We start from the raw sequence: 26,442 nt of genomic DNA on the forward strand, positions 1-26,442 counted from the left end.
GAAGGTCTTTTAAGTAGGTTTATTAAGTAAACAGGAACAGCCCCAGGTCAGCAGCTTCCCTCACAGTAACACACACGTTCTGAAAGTAGAAGCTACATGAACACCCCAATAAACACTTAGCCATAACATATCTCCCCTCTTTTACAGAAAGGCAGCTTAACACTGTAATATATATTTAACAATAAGTGCAGCAATAAAAGAAAAATAAGCCTTAGAAAGAAATGAAAATAAAGAGCAATCAAACTTTTCAAAATCAATCTTAACCAATGGTAATCGAATTGCAAACATAAGATTCCAAATATTTGGGCCTGGATTTATATCACATATTGGGATCTCTAAGCATTTTCACAGGTTTGGTACTCTAAGCATCTCTAAAGGTTTTCCAACATTACCACCACATTTTCTCAACCACTCTCTACTTTACATGTCATTGCATTCGGCCTCTCTTCTAGTGTTCTAGCATTTACCTTCATCCAACTTGACAACATTCCCTCTTACATCAACTTTTTTTTTTTGGAGTGGATAACTTGGAACAAATTTTCCTCTGAAGATGATCAGAATGCACTCGGAGCAACATCCCTTTATTAAATACCTTGCATCCTTTTGTCACATTATCATTGTGACTTAGTCTATATCTTGTTTGATATTTGCCAACATTCTCACGTAGGTCTTTATCATTTAAATCAGAGGTACCAGCTCTTGCCATCCATGCTAGAGCTGAATGGGGTGTGACAGGATAGTTCCACAACATTTCTTTCACTTGATCCTTCAAACACAAGTTACTATGCCTAGCCAACTGAATACTCTCACTCAAAACACGGATAAATTGTTCAATCATTCCATTCCCCCTTGGATGATAAACAGGGGTTTTGCAATGTCTGATGCTCCATTTGCCCAGAAAAGTACTGAACTCTTCAGATATAAATTGGGGACCATTGTCGGTTAAAATTCCTTCAGGACACCCCTCACGCCGGAAAATGTCTACACAAAAATAAACTACATTCTTCGATTTCACTTCCTTTACAAATCCAACTTGCGGCCATTTGGAAAAGAAATCCGTTAAGACGATGGCATATTTTTCATCAGCACCTAAACACTCAAAAGGGCCACAAATGTCGGGAAACAACACTTACAACGCAACTTTTACAACGCACTACCTTTACAACAAAACTTTTACAACGCAACATCCATTACAACGCATGCCATTACAACGCAACCATTACAACGCATGTCACTACAACGCATACCACTACAACGCATGTCATTACAACACAGTCAGTACAACGCATACCATTACAACGCATACCTACACTATCCAACACTTACCCTACTGTTGCACCCCCTGGAGTTAGAATAGTAATTTTTACCCCTACACTATCCAATACCTACCCTACTGTTGCACCCCCTGGAGTTAGAATAGTAATTTTTACCCCTACACTATCCAACACTTACCCTACTGTTGCACCACCTGGAGTTAGAATAGTAATTTTTACCCCTACACTATCCAATACTTACCATACATGCAATGTAATGGTATGCGTTGTAATGGTATGTGTTGTAAATGTAGTATGCGTTGTAGTGGAATGCGTTGTAAAGGGAGTTTCAAAGAATTAGTTGTAACGGCATGCATTGCAATGGAATGCGTTGTAATGGATGTTGCGGTGTAAAAAATGTGTTGTAAAGGTAGGCGTTGTAAAAGTATGCGTTGTAACGACATACATCCCAAATGTCCATAGCTAACTTTTCCCAGGGTTGTTGGGAAACAGAACAGGGCATATTGACGTCTCCTGAATCTTGTTAGACTTGTCACTGCAGGAACAGGGAATGCAATCAAGTACACACCCTTCTTTCTGGGTGTCCATTCCTGGCCACCAAAAATCCATGCAAGTTCTTTTCTTCATGCCAGTCATGCCGCTGTGCCCCTCAGGGAGAAAACTTACAACTCTCTCTCTCTCAAGCTCATCGGTACAACAAATCTCTCATTCCTTTTGACTATTCCTTTATTAACAGACAATTAGTCCCATACAAACTTGAATGGCAATAGCTCATCCTGTTTATTCCAACCATTGTGTCTGGGAAGAGCATCAATAAGCTTCATGAATATGCATGAATACCCAAATCCTTCCTAAATAACCTAGGAAACAATTTAACCCATTTGTTTTCACACTGGGACGCAGTTACCAAAACTTTCTTGGGATGATTTGGATTGAGTAATGCCTTCTGTTCCCTCCAACCTAACAGAGACCTCCCTTTTTCAACAATGTACACTTTACTTATAGTTTTCCTATCAAGATACGACATTTCTGTTTAAAAAAATCCTAGGACTGGCAATTTCTCACCACGATACCCTTCAGATTCGACATCTGAGATGTATAATTTCACTGAACCTTCTTTCTACCTTGTAGTCCTGTCAATGAATGTAAAGAGAGAACATGAATCTGCCCACATGAATATCTCTATTCCATTAATGATGACATTACACTTAGGAGGACGAATATGTATGTGATTAATTTTTATCACTATCTATCACCATCACCTCAACGCTTTCATCATCGCTACCATTCTCATCATAAGGCATAAAAGTGTCTTTGTTCACCATGTTCACAGAATTCCTGAACCTGGAATTTTGATCTTGTTTGCATGCTCTGGAGAAATGGCCTATTTTCTTGCATTTAAAACATGTACTGTTCACTGCAGGACAATTATTAAACTGTGCAGTATGTCTTGTACCCCCACATCTGAAACATTGCCTGGTTTTAATATTTGTAACAGGCTTTGATCTTACACTAGTTTTGGTATTATTTTTGTGAACACGTTTTTTTATGGCACATACGTTGCAAGACTTTTCTGCAATGGCATCACCTTTGGTAGTTTCACCACTTAGGGCCAGATGTAGGTGGGTAAATACCGGTCTGTAATGCCGAAATTCGGTAAATTTCAGCGTTACCTACTGGTATTTAGCCATTCCTAATGTAGGTAAGGAATCAGTAAATAAGGAATGGGTAAATACTGATTCCTTAATACCGATTCCTTATTGCTCTTGCATTTAAGGAATCGGTATTACTGTTTCCTTAAATGCAATGTAGGAAGCACATTGAAGAGTGCTTTTGAGCCTTAAGAAATCGGTAATTACCACCAACTTCAAGTTGGTGGTAAATACCGATTTCCCTTAAAAAAACACTTTTTTGCTTTTTTTAAAGTGCCTTGTGGCACACATCCATGCCCTTAGGGCATGGATGTGTGCCACATGTGCACACATGCACATTTCAGGGGTGCAACAGGGTGTCCTTTGGACACCCTGGCACCCTTGAAATACCTCCCGCTATTACCGATTCGGTAATACCGAATCGCTAATACTGAATGTTTTCACATTCAATCCTATGGGCCTCCAAGCCCATAGAAATGAATGGGTAGGTATTCCTTATTACCGAATCTCAATTACAGATTCGGTAATAAGGAATATTAAGGATTCTGTATTTTTTACAGAATCTTTAACTACATAGGAAATACCGATTTCTTAATAGCGAATCGGTAAAATTCGCTATTAAGAATTCGATATTTCTCATTTACCTACATCTGGCCATTAATTCCTTAACATACAAGGATGAGTTCTTACTGCATTTGGCTAATTTCAAGGTTTTTTCCAGAGTGGGATCTTGAAGACTTAAAAGTTTTTCCTGTATTTTGTTATTACAAGTTCTGTTGATCATTTGATCACAAATTATCTCATCTCGGAGCTCACCCAATTTACAAGAGACGGCTAATCTCCTTAGTGCAGATACAAACTGATCAATCAACTCACCCTGGGATTGAGCTCTGGCAAAATATTTGTAGCGCTCTACAACCACCTTAACTTTTTTTTCTGCATATCACTTCTAATGCTTCCAAAGCATTTTCAAATACATTTTTTTCCTCATCTGATTCAGCATCAACATTCAACATTCCTACCCTCGATTGGTAAAGTCTTTAATACTTTTCTGCCTTCTACCCCAAGATCACGTTTCAAAATGGCTAACTTCCTTTTGGATATGTAATCATCACCACCAATTGCTTCCAAATAGGTGATGAAAGCCTCTTTCCAGTCCTCCCATCATATGGCCTGGATGTTCCAAAAATGTAGGAAGTGCAGCAATATTGTGAGAAGCCATAATGTAATGAAAACATGAAGATAGTCACCCCAAAATAAGCTGGAAGATAGAAGAAAGGGTGTGCCTATTACAGAGTTTGATAGGTTGAATGTTGTAGCAGTATATTGCACCAAGCAGGTACACAGAAGTGAGTGTACCTATTAGGTTGACATGAAAACAATGTAAAAGTTAGCACTACTTAAAGGTGAGCGTGTCACTGAGAAATTGAACAAAACACAAATAAAGGTGTGGTGCCACCATGACACGCCAATTATTGCACGGCGGTGCGAGACGGAAAAACAGGTGTGCACTTTACTGTAACACTCAATATTGCCAAGCTGTGCCTGTCAGCGCGTGTCACTGGCAGGTATGGGGATGCGGCTCAAAACATGGGTGTGCATTTTACTGTAACACTCAATTATTGCTAAGCTGTGCCTATTAGCGCGTGTTACTGGTAGGTTGTATGCTGTATGGGGATGCGGCTCAAGACGAAAGAAATTAACAAAGTACAGCTCTATGGAACACGTTGGGCAGTTGCTAGGATAGCAGCGTTTATTGTGCTTCAAGCCGACGTGCCTCTCCAGCTGAAGCGTGATCTCGCACAGTATGTCACACGTAACTGCAGCTGCGGCTCAACAATGGCGAAATGGAACACAGGGAAGCTGAGAACGGACTCCTCGCCAGCGCTCTCGTGCCGAATGAGGTAGGAGTTGCGTGAAGAATAACGCTGTTAACGGTGCTTGAAGGCATTCGAAGTGTTTCTCTTTTAGCATAAATATTTCTAAACAAGCTGTCTCAAAAGCATGCTTGCAGCATAACTTGACTCTTGATAAGGAATATCAGTGCATGCAAGTCCTCCTTTTTGACCCAGGGGCCAAAGTAACTCACTGTGAAGAACGACTTGCTAAAATCTTCCAGTAGACACCTTGTTGTAATCACGACAACATAATAGGTTAGAGTTGATAAAGTAAAGGGTTTATTCACAAGATGAAACCTGGATAATAAAACCCACAAGAAGAGACAACAGAAAGCGATGCTGTCTTGTCCAGTTAACAGAACATACTGATATGACAGCACACATCATTAATGGAATACAGAACACTAAGTATGTCAGGGAAGAACGGCAAAGTAAATAAAGTAACAGATACAACATCTCCCCTCCATAAACAAAAAGAAATAAACAAAATAAACATGTATATACATTAATACAAATAATAATCCTTAAACTTTGCAGGAATAACAATATTTCTCTTTCCATCAGTAAGATTTAAATTAGAACGAGAATTAGAGGAAACATTAGTATCTTCTCTCAAACTTTACGCAAGATCATTAGAAGAATCCAAATTTTAATTTAGAACTGAATTACTGTTCTCACACCTTTCCAAACTGTTACCAGACTGAAAACTTGACTCAACAACATCTGAATTTTGTAGTGGTTGTTCCTCATTGATAATGTCTTTATAACACAAAAAAGAAGAATTATCCAAAGAACCTCTTCCAACAACTTTTTTAAACATAATGGGCCTTATTTATGAAGGACTTGCGCCGCCGGTGCGTCACTTTTAACATGGGAAAAAGTGACGAACCGGCGGCGCAAGTCCTTCATAAATAAGGCCCAATGTCTTTTTGAAAAGGTTCAATCTTTATAATTGCACTTTTGTTCCACCACCCTTTGTTTTTAATAATTACAGATGAATTAGAAACTCTAACGACCTGTTGAGGTAAAGAATACTTAGATTCCCCTTTAATAACTTTTTTAGGTTTTCTGATAATAACCCAATCTCCAGTTGCAAATTCACATTTAACTTGAGGAAGAACCCTATTTCTTAATTTGTACCTTTTTTCAAAATTTTCTCTAACACAATCATCAACAGATCTCAAAGAAGTATGCCCTTCCATTTTTTTTAAAGAAGACAAACTGTTTTCAAAATCAGGTTTGATTATATCATTTGCATCTCTACCCTTCAATAAGAAAAAGGGTGTAAAACCAGTTATTGAATGTGGAGTATTTAAATAACTCCAAACTTTTTGTTTTATATGTTTTTTTACATCAATCCCTGATGATAAAGCTGTTTGTATTCCCTCCTTGAAAAATTTGTTAGCTCTCCCAACTAGTCCATTTGCAGCTGGAAAATACAAAGGACTTTTTTCATGTTTAATGTCATGCTTACTTAAAAAATCAATCATGCTTTTTGAAACAAAATGTGTACCATTGTCTGACACCAATTTTTTGGGAAAGCCTTCAACAGAAAAAATCTTTTCTAAAAAATCAATTACAACTTCGGTACTTGGAAATGTTACAAAATCATAAGAAACCCATTTTGAATAATAGTCAGTCAAAACTATCACATATTTCATATCTTCTCCCAAGATATAATATGGACCAGAAAAATCTATTGCCAATTTTTCCCAAGCTTGATCTGGCAACACCAATTCCATTTCCGTTCATCAAGAATAAAAGTGGTTTATGATCTGTCAAAAGATCAAAACGACTACCCCATAAGTAACTCCTGAACTTTTCAACTGCCCATGAGCAAACTTATGCTTCTCGCTCTATTGTGCTATAATTAGATTCAGCTTTACTTAATAGTCTTGAAATAAAAGGCAATAGTATTCTCTTTTCCTTTCACAATCTTTTTTTAAAACACCACCAAGACCTACGGAACTTGCATCTACAGTGACAATGCACTTGACTCCACAAGAAAAAGGTTTTAAAGCTGGAGCATTCTTAATCATTTCTTTTACCTTTCCAAACTGTTACCAGACTGAAAACTTGACTCAACAACATCTGAATTTTGTAGTGGTTGTTCCTCATTGATAATGTCTTTATAACACAAAAAAGAAGAATTATCCAAAGAACCTCTTCCAACAACTTTTTTAAACATAATGGGCCTTATTTATGAAGGACTTGCGCCGCCGGTGCGTCACTTTTAACATGGGAAAAAGTGACGAACCGGCGGCGCAAGTCCTTCATAAATAAGGCCCAATGTCTTTTTGAAAAGGTTCAATCTTTATAATTGCACTTTTGTTCCACCACCCTTTGTTTTTAATAATTACAGATGAATTAGAAACTCTAACGACCTGTTGAGGTAAAGAATACTTAGATTCCCCTTTAATAACTTTTTTAGGTTTTCTGATAATAACCCAATCTCCAGTTGCAAATTCACATTTAACTTGAAGAAGAACCCTATTTCTTAATTTGTACCTTTTTTCAAAATTTTCTCTAACACAATCATCAACAGATCTCAAAGAAGTATGCCCTTCCATTTTTTTTAAAGTAGACAAACTGTTTTCAAAATCAGGTTTGATTATATCATTTGCATCTCTACCCTTCAATAAGAAAAAGGGTGTAAAACCAGTTATTGAATGTGGAGTATTTAAATAACTCCAAACTTTTTGTTTTATATGTTTTTTTTACATCAATCCCTGATGATAAAGCTGTTTGTATTCCCTCCTTGAAAAATGTGTTAGCTCTCTCAACTAGTCCATTTGCAGCTGGAAAATACAAAGGACTTTTTTCATGTTTAATGTCATGCTTACTTAAAAAATCAATCATGCTTTTTGAAACAAAATGTGTACCATTGTCTGACACCAATTTTTTGGGAAAGCCTTCAACAGAAAAAATCTTTTCTAAAAAATCAATTACAACTTCGGTACTTGGAAATGTTACAAAATCATAAGAAACCCATTTTGAATAATAGTCAGTCAAAACTATCACATATTTCATATCTTCTCCCAAGATATAATATGGACCAGAAAAATCTATTGCCAATTTTTCCCAAGCTTGATCTGGCAACACCAATTCCATTTCCGTTCATCAAGAATAAAAGTGGTTTATGATCTGTCAAAAGATCAAAACGACTACCCCATAAGTAACTCCTGAACTTTTCAACTGCCCATGAGCAAACTTATGCTTCTCGCTCTATTGTGCTATAATTAGATTCAGCTTTACTTAATGCTCTTGAAATAAAAGGCAATAGTATTCTCTTTTCCTTTCACAATCTTTTTTTAAAACACCACCAAGACCTACGGAACTTGCATCTACAGTGACAATGCACTTGACTCCACAAGAAAAAGGTTTTAAAGCTGGAGCATTCTTAATCATTTCTTTTACCTTTCCAAACTGTTACCAGACTGAAAACTTGACTCAACAACATCTGAATTTTGTAGTGGTTGTTCCTCATTGATAATGTCTTTATAACACAAAAAAGAAGAATTATCCAAAGAACCTCTTCCAACAACTTTTTTAAACATAATGGGCCTTATTTATGAAGGACTTGCGCCGCCGGTGCGTCACTTTTAACATGGGAAAAAGTGACGAACCGGCGGCGCAAGTCCTTCATAAATAAGGCCCAATGTCTTTTTGAAAAGGTTCAATCTTTATAATTGCACTTTTGTTCCACCACCCTTTGTTTTTAATAATTACAGATGAATTAGAAACTCTAACGACCTGTTGAGGTAAAGAATACTTAGATTCCCCTTTAATAACTTTTTTAGGTTTTCTGATAATAACCCAATCTCCAGTTGCAAATTCACATTTAACTTGAGGAAGAACCCTATTTCTTAATTTGTACCTTTTTTCAAAATTTTCTCTAACACAATCATCAACAGATCTCAAAGAAGTATGCCCTTCCATTTTTTTTAAAGTAGACAAACTGTTTTCAAAATCAGGTTTGATTATATCATTTGCATCTCTACCCTTCAATAAGAAAAAGGGTGTAAAACCAGTTATTGAATGTGGAGTATTTAAATAACTCCAAACTTTTTGTTTTATATGTATTTTTACATCAATCCCTGATGATAAAGCTGTTTGTATTCCCTCCTTGAAAAATTTGTTAGCTCTCTCAACTAGTCCATTTGCAGCTGGAAAATACAAAGGACTTTTTTCATGTTTAATGTCATGCTTACTTAAAAAATCAATCATGCTTTTTGAAACAAAATGTGTACCATTGTCTGACACCAATTTATTGGGAAAGCCTTCAACAGAAAAAATCTTTTCTAAAAAATCAATTACAACTTCGGTACTTGGAAATGTTACAAAATCATAAGAAACCCATTTTGAATAATAGTCAGTCAAAACTATCACATATTTCATATCTTCTCCCAAGATATAATATGGACCAGAAAAATCTATTGCCAATTTTTCCCAAGCTTGATCTGGCAACACCAATTCCATTTCCGTTCATCAAGAATAAAAGTGGTTTATGATCTGTCAAAAGATCAAAACGACTACCCCATAAGTAACTCCTGAACTTTTCAACTGCCCATGAGCAAACTTATGCTTCTCGCTCTATTGTGCTATAATTAGATTCAGCTTTACTTAATGCTCTTGAAATAAAAGGCAATAGTATTCTCTTTTCCTTTCACAATCTTTTTTTAAAACACCACCAAGACCTACGGAACTTGCATCTACAGTGACAATGCACTTGACTCCACAAGAAAAAGGTTTTAAAGCTGGAGCATTCTTAATCATTTCTTTTACCTTTCCAAACTGTTACCAGACTGAAAACTTGACTCAACAACATCTGAATTTTGTAGTGGTTGTTCCTCATTGATAATGTCTTTATAACACAAAAAAGAAGAATTATCCAAAGAACCTCTTCCAACAACTTTTTTAAACATAATGGGCCTTATTTATGAAGGACTTGCGCCGCCGGTGCGTCACTTTTAACATGGGAAAAAGTGACGAACCGGCGGCGCAAGTCCTTCATAAATAAGGCCCAATGTCTTTTTGAAAAGGTTCAATCTTTATAATTGCACTTTTGTTCCACCACCCTTTGTTTTTAATAATTACAGATGAATTAGAAACTCTAACGACCTGTTGAGGTAAAGAATACTTAGATTCCCCTTTAATAACTTTTTTAGGTTTTCTGATAATAACCCAATCTCCAGTTGCAAATTCACATTTAACTTGAGGAAGAACCCTATTTCTTAATTTGTACCTTTTTTCAAAATTTTCTCTAACACAATCATCAACAGATCTCAAAGAAGTATGCCCTTCCATTTTTTTTAAAGTAGACAAACTGTTTTCAAAATCAGGTTTGATTATATCATTTGCATCTCTACCCTTCAATAAGAAAAAGGGTGTAAAACCAGTTATTGAATGTGGAGTATTTAAATAACTCCAAACTTTTTGTTTTATATGTTTTTTTTACATCAATCCCTGATGACAAAGCTGTTTGTATTCCCTCCTTGAAAAATTTGTTAGCTCTCTCAACTAGTCCATTTGCAGCTGGAAAATACAAAGGACTTTTTTCATGTTTAATGTCATGCTTACTTAAAAAATCAATCATGCTTTTTGAAACAAAATGTGTACCATTGTCTGACACCAATTTTTTGGGAAAGCCTTCAACAGAAAAAATCTTTTCTAAAAAATCAATTACAACTTCGGTACTTGGAAATGTTACAAAATCATAAGAAACCCATTTTGAATAATAGTCAGTCAAAACTATCACATATTTCATATCTTCTCCCAAGATATAATATGGACCAGAAAAATCTATTGCCAATTTTTCCCAAGCTTGATCTGGCAACACCAATTCCATTTCCGTTCATCAAGAATAAAAGTGGTTTATGATCTGTCAAAAGATCAAAACGACTACCCCATAAGTAACTCCTGAACTTTTCAACTGCCCATGAGCAAACTTATGCTTCTCGCTCTATTGTGCTATAATTAGATTCAGCTTTACTTAATGCTCTTGAAATAAAAGGCAATAGTATTCTCTTTTCCTTTCACAATCTTTTTTTAAAACACCACCAAGACCTACGGAACTTGCATCTACAGTGACAATGCACTTGACTCCACAAGAAAAAGGTTTTAAAGCTGGAGCATTCTTAATCATTTCTTTTACCTTTCCAAACTGTTACCAGACTGAAAACTTGACTCAACAACATCTGAATTTTGTAGTGGTTGTTCCTCATTGATAATGTCTTTATAACACAAAAAAGAAGAATTATCCAAAGAACCTCTTCCAACAACTTTTTTAAACATAATGGGCCTTATTTATGAAGGACTTGCGCCGCCGGTGCGTCACTTTTAACATGGGAAAAAGTGACGAACCGGCGGCGCAAGTCCTTCATAAATAAGGCCCAATGTCTTTTTGAAAAGGTTCAATCTTTATAATTGCACTTTTGTTCCACCACCCTTTGTTTTTAATAATTACAGATGAATTAGAAACTCTAACGACCTGTTGAGGTAAAGAATACTTAGATTCCCCTTTAATAACTTTTTTAGGTTTTCTGATAATAACCCAATCTCCAGTTGCAAATTCACATTTAACTTGAGGAAGAACCCTATTTCTTAATTTGTACCTTTTTTCAAAATTTTCTCTAACACAATCATCAACAGATCTCAAAGAAGTATGCCCTTCCATTTTTTTTAAAGTAGACAAACTGTTTTCAAAATCAGGTTTGATTATATCATTTGCATCTCTACCCTTCAATAAGAAAAAGGGTGTAAAACCAGTTATTGAATGTGGAGTATTTAAATAACTCCAAACTTTTTGTTTTATATGTTTTTTACATCAATCCCTGATGATAAAGCTGTTTGTATTCCCTCCTTGAAAAATGTGTTAGCTCTCTCAACTAGTCCATTTGCAGCTGGAAAATACAAAGGACTTTTTTCATGTTTAATGTCATGCTTACTTAAAAAATCAATCATGCTTTTTGAAACAAAATGTGTACCATTGTCTGACACCAATTTTTTGGGAAAGCCTTCAACAGAAAAAATCTTTTCTAAAAAATCAATTACAACTTCGGTACTTGGAAATGTTACAAAATCATAAGAAACCCATTTTGAATAAAAGTCAGTCAAAACTATCACATATTTCATATCTTCTCCCAAGATATAATATGGACCAGAAAAATCTATTGCCAATTTTTCCCAAGCTTGATCTGGCAACACCAATTCCATTTCCGTTCATCAAGAATAAAAGTGGTTTATGATCTGTCAAAAGATCAAAACGACTACCCCATAAGTAACTCCTGAACTTTTCAACTGCCCATGAGCAAACTTATGCTTCTCGCTCTATTGTGCTATAATTAGATTCAGCTTTACTTAATGCTCTTGAAATAAAAGGCAATAGTATTCTCTTTTCCTTTCACAATCTTTTTTTAAAACACCACCAAGACCTACGGAACTTGCATCTACAGTGACAATGCACTTGACTCCACAAGAAAAAGGTTTTAAAGCTGGAGCATTCTTAATCATTTCTTTTACCTTTCCAAACTGTTACCAGACTGAAAACTTGACTCAACAACATCTGAATTTTGTAGTGGTTGTTCCTCATTGATAATGTCTTTATAACACAAAAAAGAAGAATTATCCAAAGAACCTCTTCCAACAACTTTTTTAAACATAATGGGCCTTATTTATGAAGGACTTGCGCCGCCGGTGCGTCACTTTTAACATGGGAAAAAGTGACGAACCGGCGGCGCAAGTCCTTCATAAATAAGGCCCAATGTCTTTTTGAAAAGGTTCAATCTTTATAATTGCACTTTTGTTCCACCACCCTTTGTTTTTAATAATTACAGATGAATTAGAAACTCTAACGACCTGTTGAGGTAAAGAATACTTAGATTCCCCTTTAATAACTTTTTTAGGTTTTCTGATAATAACCCAATCTCCAGTTGCAAATTCACAGTTAACTTGAGGAAGAACCCTATTTCTTAATTTGTACCTTTTTTCAAAATTTTCTCTAACACAATCATCAACAGATCTCAAAGAAGTATGCCCTTCCATTTTTTTTAAAGTAGACAAACTGTTTTCAAAATCAGGTTTGATTATATCATTTGCATCTCTACCCTTCAATAAGAAAAAGGGTGTAAAACCAGTTATTGAATGTGGAGTATTTAAATAACTCCAAACTTTTTGTTTTATATGTTTTTTTTACATCAATCCCTGATGATAAAGCTGTTTGTATTCCCTCCTTGAAAAATTTGTTAGCTCTCTCAACTAGTCCATTTGCAGCTGGAAAATACAAAGGACTTTTTTCATGTTTAATGTCATGCTTACTTAAAAAATCAATCATGCTTTTTGAAACAAAATGTGTACCATTGTCTGACAGCAATTTTTTGGGAAAGCCTTCAACAGAAAAAATCTTTTCTAAAAAATCAATTACAACTTCGGTACTTGGAAATGTTACAAAATCATAAGAAACCCATTTTGAATAATAGTCAGTCAAAACTATCACATATTTCATATCTTCTCCCAAGATATAATATAGACCAGAAAAATCTATTGCCAATTTTTCCCAAGCTTGATCTGGCAACACCAATTCCATTTCCGTTCATCAAGAATAAAAGTGGTTTATGATCTGTCATAAGATCAAAACGACTACCCCATAAGTAACTCCTGAACTTTTCAACTGCCCATGAGCAAACTAATGCTTCTCGCTCTATTGTGCTATAATTAGATTCAGCTTTACTTAATGCTCTTGAAATAAAAGGCAATAGTATTCTCTTTTCCTTTCACAATCTTTTTTTAAAACACCACCAAGACCAACGGAACTTGCATCTACAGTGACAATGCACTTGACTCCACAAGAAAAAGGTTTTAAAGCTGGAGCATTCTTAATCATTTCTTTTACCTTTTTAAATGCTTCTTCATGAACCAATGACCAATCAAATTTCTCATTCTTTCTGGTTAAACATCTGAGTGGTTCAACCACAAATGCATAACCATGCACAAAGCGTGCATAGTACTCACTAAGTCCTAAACAGGATCTTAGTGAGTCCTTATCAACAGGTGCCGGTGCAAGCATAATTGAATCAATGAGATTCTGTTTCGGTTTAATACCTTCTTTAGTAATTGAGTGCCCTAAATATTCCAATTCTTGGACCAAAAAATTGCACTTATCTTTTGATACAGTCATCCCTCTTTTACTCAAGATGCCTAATACTTTTCAAGAATTTTATTATGTTCATCTACTCCTTTCCCAAATATGAGAATGTCATCTTGAAACGCTTGCACGCCTTTGATGTCTCCAAACAATGAGTCCATTAGCTTCTGAAATACACTAGCTGCAGAAGCTAATCCAAATGGGAGTCTCATATATTTGAAGACACCAAAGGGAGTTACAAACGTTGTAAGATCCTGTGACTTATCTGACAAAACAACCTGATGGTAGGCTGACTTTAAGTCAATAAGCGAAAAATGTGTAGATTCACCTATAGCCATCAGCATCTCTTGAATCAGAGGCAATGGGTGGCAATCCACCAAAATGTTCTTATTCAGTGAGCGCAAATCAGCACACATGCACAACTTACCATTTTTCCTTTTAGCCAAAACAACGGCCAAAACCCACTCAGATGAATTTGTAGGTTTAATTACTCCATCTTTACATAAACTATCTAAATGTTCTTTCAACTCTTGTCTAACACTTAATGGTACATTCCTGACCTTATGTATGACAGGTGATGCATCTTTCTTCAATTTAATTTCATGCTCAACACCTTTCACACAACCAATTCTATCTTCAAATATTTCCTTATATTTCTTTAAAATAGAATCTAAATCATTTGAATTCAAAGATTCTTTGAAAACATCTATTGAAGCAATAGGAATGTCACCAATAATTATGGGTGTATCACTTCCAGGTTTCAACATGATACCCATTTTTCCTAAATCACGCCAACCAATTATATCTCTTCCTTTCTTAGCTACATAAACTTTCGTTGTTATTTTCCTTCCTAAAAGCTCCACTAAACCTGTAAAATAACCTAACATGTCAATATAATGTCCACCAAAAGCTTTTGGATTAACATCCGCAACCAAAAGCTTGTTGGGAAAAGAATTATTACCATAAGTTATTTCATCTAAAATGGTTTTTGGCGATCCAGAATCTGCCATTACTTACAATTTTACACCTTCAACAACAGCTTCACCTAAAGGTGCTTTGAAAGTAATATCAGAATCAATTATGTTAACATTAATGACAAGATTACTAATTTCATCCTCCATGTCATCCAATACATTAACACTAGTTTGCGAAACATTCCTATTCTTAAACATAGTTTTACATGCAATCTCTAAATGTCCAACTTTTCTACACTTAGAATTTTTTTTCCCTTGTGCAGGACAATTTGGATTATTTCCAATGTGAGTCTTTGACCCACAACAATAACATACAAGATTCTTCTTAACAGAAATGGCTCCTTTTTCTCTTCTATAGTCTTGTACTCTAGACTTATTGGTAACTGAACATATAGCTTCTGAATTATCTGATCCAGATATAACTTTCGTTGATACTGAAGACCTTTCAATTCCGACTGCAATGCCAATTACCTCTCTTAAAGTTGGATTCCTGCATGCCAGGAGATGTACGTTCTATGTACTTTTTTTGAGAAACAATGAAAAACCAATTGGTCTCTTAAATAAATATCAAGCATGTCTCCAAAATCACACTTGGATGCTAAAATGCGTAAATTTGATACGTAGTCTTCAATACTTTCTTCAGCCAACTATTTTCTTTTATTAAAACTATGCCTCTCCACCACAATGTTAGGCTGCTCATGAAACCTTTTTTCTAACCTTTTCACTGCTTCTGTATAATCATCCCAAGGAATGAACTGTCCAGGTGGTGGTTCACTTTCAGGTATATTGTCAAAAATCTCCCTACCAGCATCTCCTAAAAGCCCATATAAAACAGCCTTTTTCGTTTCCTTAGAATAATCTTTTCCATCTATGGCAATAAGATAGCTTTCAAAAGATTTATGCCACTGCTGCCACCTAACTGGTGATTTTCCTGCACTTTGTAGAAAAGGATTTATTTGATAAGGTTGTATTTGGTAAGCCATTGTAAATTATAACTTTAAAAGTATTCGTTTTTCACTTAAAAGTATTCGTTTTTCACTTTGTTATTTAGTTTTGCTAAAAAAAAAATATATTAAATTTAAATATTTCATAAAACCTTTAATAGTGTACTCCTTTCCTTCCGATTAATTAGCAATGTAGAAATTCCGAATACGATCTTTAGGTTTACTTGAAACTTCTCCTTGTTGTGTGAAAAGCTGCTGTTTCGTGTAATATTTACTATTTCCTCAAAATGGCAGTTGCGTAGGGTCACGTTTATCGACCTTGCGTGATGACACACTTCTTGCGTGATGACACGCTCTTCAAGCTCTGCGCATACAGCTCTGCGCAATTAGATTAACGCGCTGAAATCTCTGACGAGTTTCTGTCCTTCACTGCAGTCATGCGATACTCTGGAACACCAGACTCATTTCAAATGCTGCATTCAACTTCTTCCATCAGACAAATACAATTCGGGTAAAGTAATCTTACCAAAAGTATTTTTTCCGTCGATGACAGTAGAAGCTGTTCTTTTTTCTTCTTAAATAAATGTTCTTACTTGCTTCTCGGTGGGTTATTTCCAATCTCAACTGGCAAAAAATTCTGTTTTAGAATATTTTTTCGGATCCCAATCCATCGTCGCCATATTTATGTTGTAATCACGACAACATATTAAGTTAGAGTTGCTAAAGTAAAGGGTTTATTCACAAGATGAAAATTGGATAATAAAACCCACAAGAAGAGACAACGGAAAGCGATGCTGTTGTGTCCAGTTAACAGAACATAATGACACGACAGCACACATCATTAATGGAATACAGAACACTAAGTATGTCAGGGAAGAACGGCAAAGTAATTAAAGTAACAGATACAACACACCTCCTCTCAGTGGGATCGAGTCCTGATTGTCGCCAGTCTTACAAAGACAGGAGGACGAGAAGGTCTTTTACGTAGGTTTATTAAGTAAACAGGAACGGCCACCGGTCAGCGGCTTCCCTCACAGTAACTGCCTCTCCGACCTCCAGAAAACACACGTTTTGGAAGTAGAAGCTACATGAACACTTCAATAAACACTTAGACATAACAGAAGGCTACCCGCCTTTCTTGTAATACGTGCATACCGTGTGACAGTGGGGTGTGAAGGCGGACACGCGCCCGGCCTCCTGGAGCCCTGGCTGAGCTCAAGGAAGCAAATGGGCCCTGATCGGAACTTCAGGGCAGCCCGGCCACCCGGTAGTACCCCTAGTGGAAGCATGGCTCATGACCAAATGGCCAGCCACAGGGGACCCTGCGGCCTGGGTGCTCAGAGCACCAGCTGGGCCTCACTCATAGGGCTTCAAGGAGGGACCTGACAGAGCTCGGACTGGGGCCCACATGCGCCTTATCATGCAGGCAAAGTAGGGGAGTCCTCCCGCGGACCTAATGGAAGTCCATCACGGGCCCTTGGCAGTGCAGCAGGCCTGAGTACAAAGCCTGGGCCTGGTCGGAGCTCCTGGACCCGTCCACGCACGTGAAGGCTCCCTAGACCCGGAAAAATGATAACACTTGTTATACCATTTTATTCCCTTAGATTTTGGACCCTAGCACCCAGGAAAACCTAGCCAACCTAGGGCTATTCAGGGTGGGCTAACTTGTGTGGCTCTCACCACGTTTTATTACCCAGAATGCCTTGCAAACCTCAAACTTTCACTATAAAAAGCACATTTTCCTCTCATTTCTGTGATGGAAGGTTCTGGAATTTACAGGGAGCCACAAACTTCGTTCCACCCAGCATTTCCCCAGGTCTCCCGATACAAAGGGAAGGGAAAGCACTTCCTATACTCCTGAGACCAAAAAATGAAGAAAGAAATGGAATCCCATTGCTGTATACAGCAGAGGTATTACCTGGACGTGCGCAGAGCACCTAACAGTTACGTCCTCAGCACTCGGCCACTGTGGTGGAGGACGTAAGCGTTATGTCCTTGGCACAAAAAGGATTAACACAATGCCTGCAATTGATGTTCCCTCTGTGTGTTTTGATGAATTATTCCGACTGTTTTGTATTCATTATCTTGCAGTCATGCAAGTCAGAGTGCATTCTTTCCTCCATTCCTCACCCCCCTCATTTCTGCCTCTCACTGTGCCCCAAGGCTGCGGTCCGACTTTTTCTTGACATGCACAGAAAGTGTCAGTTGTGCTCTCTAAAGCAGCATTGCAGCCTGCGCCCCACTGTCTTGAGTCTGCTCTGCAGTGTATCTTCTGTCTCATTGCTTAGTACACTTTCACTCTTGTACAGTGTGCTGCCTGCTTCAACATTCTGTTAGAAAGTACCTTAGAACCATAGAGTATTACTATTGTTTATCAATTATCAGTCCAACCCACTATATTTTGCTTTCAGGTTTCTTTGCTCAGAATCCTATCATGCCTTGCATATTGAGGCAGCTTGCTTTTGATTTTCCTGTTGGTTATGCCTGTAAATGCAATTATTCTGCAAAACCTGTATGTGTTTATAGAGCTATGTCAGTAATGATACATCCTGCTCAATTGTTTTTCCAGGTTTTGATACAGAAGCAATATTCTCTGCTACTTTAAGTAAACCCTCTCCCGAGGTCCCTAATTATCCTCCAAACTAATTTCCTTTATTACTAAAATCACTTTCCTTTTTCAGGCCGAACATTCAAGACCTCTTGTATACACTTTAGTATTTACTTATATGTGTATGTACTTTGTGGGCTCTGGAGATCAGCCCTTGGACTGGTCTCCGTCCGCTTAGGAACTTTTCTTTCTGTTCAACTGCCACTATTTAACGGTCTTGATAAAAAAACGACTAGTAGAGGTCAGTAAAATACCCGAATTTCTTTCTGCTTGTTAAACTGCCTCTATTTAACTGTCTTGATAGCAAATGACCAGTAGAGGTTAGTAAAATACCAGAATTGCTTTCTGCTGAGGGACTTTCTTTTTTTATTTTTCTGGCAACTGCCTCTATTTAACTTTCTTGATAGAAAACAACCTGCAGAGTTCAGTAAAATACCAGAATCACTTTAGCATTCTCTAGATTCCAGTCCATAGAAATTGTCTTCCAGAAGCACCCATGAACAATAATTTTTTTTTCAAATCTTGTATTTTCAGTGATATGACCACCGAAGGCCCTGATTGTATGTTAAAATCAGAGCTTTGGACTATACCATTTCCCGCTGAAAGGCAATATTTCCGTCCATGTGTTCTCATACCTGGTGTGTCATGCAGTTTGGTGCTTACTTTCCCTCCATGTTAAAGAACAGTAGATGTTTCAGCACCCAGGCTAATGGTCTGCATAGATAAATACATATAAGGTTCCAAAGGCAAGACCGATTGCATTGCAAATATTTGTCTCAACCAAGACTGCTCCTCTCAAAATGGCTTTGACCTAGTCCTGATGAAAACCCCTGTTAAATTTCTCCTGACGGGACAAAACATCAACATAATGACGCCCTTTGAACAACATTGAAAATTATAATTAGACCCCGCTGTGTCCACACATATAAATATATGCTCACTTATATACATATATGGATTTCTGGAAATAAAGGAGTACTGAAACCATTGGGTTTCTTATCCTGTGTCTTCCTCTTTGGCTTCACACAAATTGCACAGTTGCCCACTTAAGCACTGAGCCTGTTCCCTAATGTTTTTGTTGCATGGTGTTCGAAATTGCTGCATGATTCATTGTAATACTTCATTGTTGTGGTCTCTGTTTTAACGTTCACAACTATTTTTAGAGTACATTTATCTTTAAATTACGCCCAGCGACAAATCCACTTAGGGCATGATTTGATACCGCAGAGTGAAAATATTGTTTTTAAAAAACCAGAAGAGACCACTGGTTTTGAATATTTGTATGTGCTGCAGGCTCTTATGGATACTGAGTTGTCTCTGGTTTGCAGCTTACAGCGCGAGGTCGGCTACAGACTTGTGTACCTTACTAGATTCTCCAAGCTAGCACTTTTCAAGACCTACTTTTCAAATGTGGGATCGGCATGCTATGACGTAACACTTTGATAACAAGCAGCAATTGGTTTGTTTAAAGTTTATTCATAAAACATACCTTTATGTCTTGCCTGTAAATTTTGAAAATATGCCACTGATCAGAGTTGCGCTCTTCAGAATCACTAAAGTTCTCTGTCCCAAAAGTGAAACAAAATAGATAGGGGCTCAAAGCATCGAAATTCAAAGAGCAATCCTTTGAAATTCCATCCTCTTTGATTTATGGAAATAACTGAATCTGTTGTGATTTAGGAAATACCTGAAACATAGTATTTTCAAATGGAAACATATCAAACCCCTTTAAGTAAACCAGGTTAGCCATTGTTTACTCTGCTTTGCTTAAGTTTCTGGTTGTGGCTTCCTGTAGCGCCAAAAGACTCTGCTAATGAGTGTACCCTTGTGCTTAACAAATAAACTCATAATAATATTAGTGGATGAGATTGTGGAGAAGTGTGAGAGACTTTTATTAGGTCTCGCCTATGCAGAGCACCTGCGCTGCATAGGGAAAATACCTTTAGCAATCGATTCAGTTTTGCAGGCAAAAACGGGCACGCATTGCATTGCTTTGAATGGCAACGCGTGCACGTATAGCGATTCCCTTACGGGAGCAAGCTTTGAAACCATCTGTTTGTAATTAACAGATGGTGCCCCTGCTTGCTCCCGCAAGGTAAACCGGCACAGCCCCCCTCCTCTCTCCCCTCCCCCTTCTACCTCCTCCTCTCCTCGTCAAACTTTTTTTTTACACTTTTAGTGCGAAGCGCGCACGCTTGTTTATCTTACCTTACGAACAATCCCATGGCTTTTGTTTCTTTCCCTTTTCATTGTATCCTTCCAGTTTGTTTTCTCATATTTATATCCCTATCTGTCCTTTCATTTCAGGTTCTTTGTTTATGCGCTCTTCCATGGATTCTGGTGTGCTGCTGGTCGCTGTATCGTTTCTATCTTTCCATCTTCTCAACCGGAGTGTGGATCGGTTCCTTCCTACCCCTCAGTCCGCGCTGCGAAACCCGTAGAAATGGAGAAACATCTGTACCTCCTTCATGCACAGCCTGCTTACCAGCTTCTAGGTTCTCCTAGGGTAAGTGTGGTTTGTGAGTGTGTCCCTGAGTGACGGCAGTGGCATGGACCACATGTGCGGTGATGCAGGTAGTTCACGTGAGAGGTGGTATGGATGGTCAGAACTGTTGGGTGTGTGTGGCTTGGAGAATGCGAACCAAAACGCAACTGTGCTGAGTCCGGCTCACGAGGTACCAATGGTCAGAAGTAGTGTGGGTCAAAGTTCATAAACTGGTAAACTGAGGCCACTGCTGCAGCAATACTTAATGGAACCGCGGAGGTTACGCTACCCGGTCTGTAATGCACCCCCCAGATCCTGTGACCAGCTCTTTTTAACAAACACTTCACTGCACGTCACACACCATTCACGACTTCAGATTCATCCGTGTCTCTAAACATAGTTTGGTGGGACAACAGCAAAACTCAAAGGAAATTGTAAGAGAGACGCACACAACCAGACACCAAGAGGAGGTTTTTCTGCCGTGTACTCCTGCATGCATCTAAGCCTGGGCGGCCACATGGCTCTGTCTCAACCCGGACACTCCTACCACTCGTACGTAGCCTTTCATGTGACAGGCTAAGCATTCTCGGTATGGAAATCAGGGTTTGCATCAGTTGAACTAGTCAGACAAACTTATTTGATATTAGTAGTATACCTGAAAACCGACTACATGAGGGGGGGGCAACTTAAGCACTCCCATCTGGTGCAGACAGAGAAATTGGGCCTAGCCTGCACCATCTAGCTGACCCCAACCAACTGTTCTGTGGAGGAATGTGGCACTACCAGCGAAGAACGTTGTTCAACCAGAACGTCCACCTGGTTTTTACCCGCCACCTGAAGTGCGTGCATGTAAGAATCGCATAGCTGTATTTAGCACCAAAACAACCATACACACCCTGAGCGGGTATTTCAGTACAGGCACACCTACGCTCTTAGATGAGACTTCAGAAGGCAAACGCTGAGGAGAGATGCACATATGTGCAGCTTCTGGAAAGGCCGCTTGCTACTTTGTTCCACATTCCTTATCCTACATGTTTACTAGTACCCTCACAGCTTGAGAAAGGCAAGTGTGGGTTAAAATGCAGGGAACGACTCACAGGAGCAGAATACTCTTGGTAACATGTTTAGAGTTGTTTTCCATTACCTGTCTCTAAACAGAACATCTGTTCAGTTATTAGGCGTGGGCTCCTGTACACTTACCTCACCCAGTACTAGAACCCCAAGGGAGTGCCGACCCGGCACGTAAATCGGCCTGCATCCAAAACCTTGCGTTCCAGGACCACGCTAGCTCAGATAGAAGGGACAACAGAAATTGGAATGGAGTATTTCAGTCCACCATTCTCCATATATTGGGACAGAAGCCCTAGTTTGGCTTTTTTTTTTTAAATTGAGCTGCCTGTTTGACGTTTTTGCTGACCTTCGGAACCCCCAACCTGTGGGGGTTTTTATAGTGCAACTTCACTTTAATTAACCCATTTTTACACATACATTCGTGATTAAAGCAAATCTTCATGCATTATTTGGGCCCAACATGGCTGTAACCTAGATAAAGCCAAAGTTGGTACCCCTTTCATTGGCACACAGTGATCAATTAATTTATGACTCCTTAACGTAAATCGGCGACAACCCATCACCCACAGTGCGCGCCATGTTTCATCACTGCAGTTAATCACTCGTGTCTCTTGTTTTTAAATGGGTGTTCAGTTCATAGCACCGGAGGCAAAGCAGTAGTAGGCAGATATTAAGACACTAGCGTTGTTGTCCCAGGGAACCCCTATCCTGATGTGTAGCCCCCTTCTTTCTCTGCGATGGCCACATATTCTTGCGGTGGGAATTTTTCAAGCGTTCACCTTAATACAGTTGCCGCCAACACCTTATTTTCCATATTCTGCTACAAAGTTGTGTAGTTGTGGGGAAAGAAAAGTTTAGCTTATTTTTGCTATCGTAAGAATTTGACAGACACTATAACTCTTTAAAGCACTGGGTGACGTCAAACACCGCTTCCACATCCAGTGATGTATCCTGGCTGTTACCTCACTGTTCTAATGTAAGCGTTTGTGTGGCGGCAGTTCATTCGCACTTCTGTCCCATGAGTCAAACTAGGCCATTGGTGGGGGGAACTTAACCAGGTTCTGGCAATCTGCACACCACCTGCAATAGCAGGTGTAAATCACAGAGGGCCGACTTAGGCTCTCATAGAAGGCCAAGTACTTAAGTATCATTCGGTCGCGTAATAGCACCTGTTGTTTACACCAATAGGTGAGACCAGGGCTCGAGTCAGGGTACCACGCGGGCGGACGGCATCCCCCTACTTATTTTACCGGGGGGCTCCGTCCCTCCCTGCCAAACAGCTAGACTTCACTCTTTGGCCTCTCTGGGACGAGGAGCTCGGCACCTTTCGTGATGCCACTTTCTGTCGTGATGTCACTTCCAGTAACAGCGTCCCCCCACTTCTTTTTTTAGGACTTGTGCCCTGGGTGAGACATAGAAGTGTGGGTAAAATGACTGCCCTTTAATAGAGGGTCTCTTGAGAGCTATGAATGAAGCGCGTGCAGACTGCAGGTGCACGAGGCTGAGCCCGGAGCCTGTGATGTGTGAACTCGCCCGCCCCCCCCCCCACTCCCTTCACGGAGGCAGTTCTGCATCTGGTGGGAGCCAGGCTAGAGGGCAGAGTACCATGGGAGCAGAGAGCATTATCAGTAGACACCGAAAACATTCTTTACGTTCCACGGCCAGGTGGCAGAGGCATAAGGAGAATAACGATACAGCTAGAAATGCCCTGGTGCAGCCAGGATACTCCCTCCCTCTAGCAGCTTTAAGCCATGGCGAACTAAGATGCCTGCTGGTCTAAATAACTGTTTCTAAATCTGTGGTCCATGACTGTCTAGAAATATATGATAATGTAGATAATATTAGTACACTAATAAAGTACATACACTTAACAAAGCAACATTAGAAAATGTAAAATGCTCTGTAAATGTGAAGAGAGTTGAAACTGGAGGCTAAACATTGGTAGCTTTGACTTGATTCGTGGTAGCAGCACAAGTACAGCAAACAACAGTATGGACAATGAATGGCCTCAATTGAAATACTATCTTCCTCTGGCAGAAAGAGGACGCATTGGGAGCAAGGCAAAGTGATATGTTGGAGTCCAGCATATTGGTTTGTCTTTGAGAAGCAAACTCTAATTCTGAAAATCTCCAACCTACCAATAAAATTTCGATTTTTTTTTGTGAACTAAAGGCTGAATTTCATCATTTGTATATTTGTCTGATGCATACTTGTTTCTGCAGTTTTATGTATTTTTGTTTTCTACTTTTGTGAGGTTTGCATTGTGCCCAGCTTCGCATAGGTATTCAGTGGGGGTCTAAATCAATCAAAAGTTTAAAAACTGCTGGTCTAAATAACCATTTACTGAACACCTACTAGCTCAGCATCCTTAAAGTCAACCCTTACATGGAGACGATAGGATAAGTATACTTTGAAACTGTAGAACTCCTTTTGCTATGCGTTATGTATTTCACTCCACATCTGATCGTACCCATAATGTCCTTCACTGTGGCTTCCTTTTAAATGTTAAACTATGTTTTCCAACCTCCAAAATACTTCAGCACCCCTGTGATGGCCACGGCAGCGCTACATGACGATAAATAAAATATAGACAGACATAAGATGGATCAGCCAAGATAAAAAGCCAAGAGGGGTATTTTTTCGACTGCTTCATAAAGTGTAAAAACCCGTTTTTACTCGGGCTCCCAGAAGTAAATATAATGTTACTAAAGGCTGGAAATGGGGACAGAACCTCTAATGTTATAAAGTGATGTATACTTCAGCTATCTGCATGGTAATGATAGACCACACCCTAACAGGATCTTCAAACATACCTGGAGGCGTGGGGGAGGGGGATGATTCAGATAAAGAGTCTGACATGTATGTAATCTACACCCAAGCCTATTCCGCATAAATGTTAAAACATATCAACACTGCTTAAGGAATCCTAGACTCCAGGTCAGGTGCTGAATACCTCCCGCATGTGAGCTTATCCTCCCAACACCCACCCAGAAAGTCATGTGCATAGCATAGACAAGAGTGCTGAAGGACAATGGCCTGGTAAGCATATCAAAACCCTGCTTCCAGAAAAAAAGTAAGGAAAGCAAAACTTTACTCATCCAAAAGCTTCAACATAACAATAAAAAGGCTGCAAGAAAAAAACAAGCATTGGCATAACCAACAGGTCTTGCTTTTGGGACCTTATAAGTATGTAGTTATGCAGTACAATATCTTTGTGGCAACAACATCAATTTTTGCATGGCTAAACACTTATAAGGTCCTTAAGGCAAGACCTATTGGCTATGCCAATGCTTGTAGTTGTAACAAGCTGTGGCAACGAGGCAAGGATGTGTGCAGTGCCCACACCAACATGCTTGCCCTGTTATTTCTAAGAAAAACATGGCATATTGCTGGATTAGAGGCTTTGTTTAGATTCTAGGGAATATGTTGCTGCGATCTGACAAGCTCATCGGTATGCATCTGTGCTCTGGGAATGGTACAGAAATCTGTCAAGCATTGCTAGCACCCCAAATTTTTAGGTGTTACTCTCCTCTGAAGGAGGACAAATATCCTGAAACACGTCTAGAGATACAGAGCATTGGCACAACCAACAATGGTGAATACTAACAATGCCGATCTTCACCTCCTCCTATGCCCCCCCCCCCCATCCCAAGCTCAATATTGGCAAGCAATCCCGGCCACTAGAATTGAAGTTACCCACAGCAAAGGATGGGATTCCTGGGAGGCTGGTGCCCTCGGTGTGTACAAGTGTCCTAAGATCAATAGGGTTGGGTCTCGGTTTGCTGGCCTGGTGCTCCTTTTAGCTGCTCCTTCTGGCGGAAGTGCTGGCCTGTTGGATGGAAGCCGAAAGCACAGCAGTCTAACGAGAGGAGGCTGGAGGCCTCCACAACCATCCCATATCACTGGAATGTTAATCTAGCTTCAAAGCCAAGGATGACTCCCGGCTGCCACGAGAACACAACTTGGACCAGCCCAAGTGGGTACCCTGGCAACGCCATACTGGTCTACAGGGCCCAGGCGCCCCACCCTGGCTCCCAACCAGCCTTTGACACATCTTTTCTAATTTTAGCAGACCACCCAGCACTGCCCATACTGCTACTCCGTGCCCTTGTTGCCTCCTGACTCCCCATTAGCAGCAGCGCCCTACTAGTTTATTTCACCTCTGATTTTTGGACCTGTGCTTGTCCGTGCGACGGCATTCAATTCGAGTCTGTGAGCGAGAGAGTTGTTTCCGGTGGCGCTAGTGAGCAACTGCAACCAGCGAGCCGCAGGTGTGGACGAAACCTTGGACGAAACCGTGAGGAGCCCAAGCTGGGGCGGGACAGCAGGGCTGAACAGCGGCAGCAGCCCCCGGGCACCCGGCAATCGGCAATCACCATCCTGCATCCAGCGCA

The sequence above is a fragment of the Lissotriton vulgaris genome, chromosome 6, assembly GCF_964263255.1.
Source record: "Lissotriton vulgaris chromosome 6, aLisVul1.2, whole genome shotgun sequence".
NCBI classification, from domain to species: domain Eukaryota; kingdom Metazoa; phylum Chordata; class Amphibia; order Caudata; family Salamandridae; genus Lissotriton; species Lissotriton vulgaris.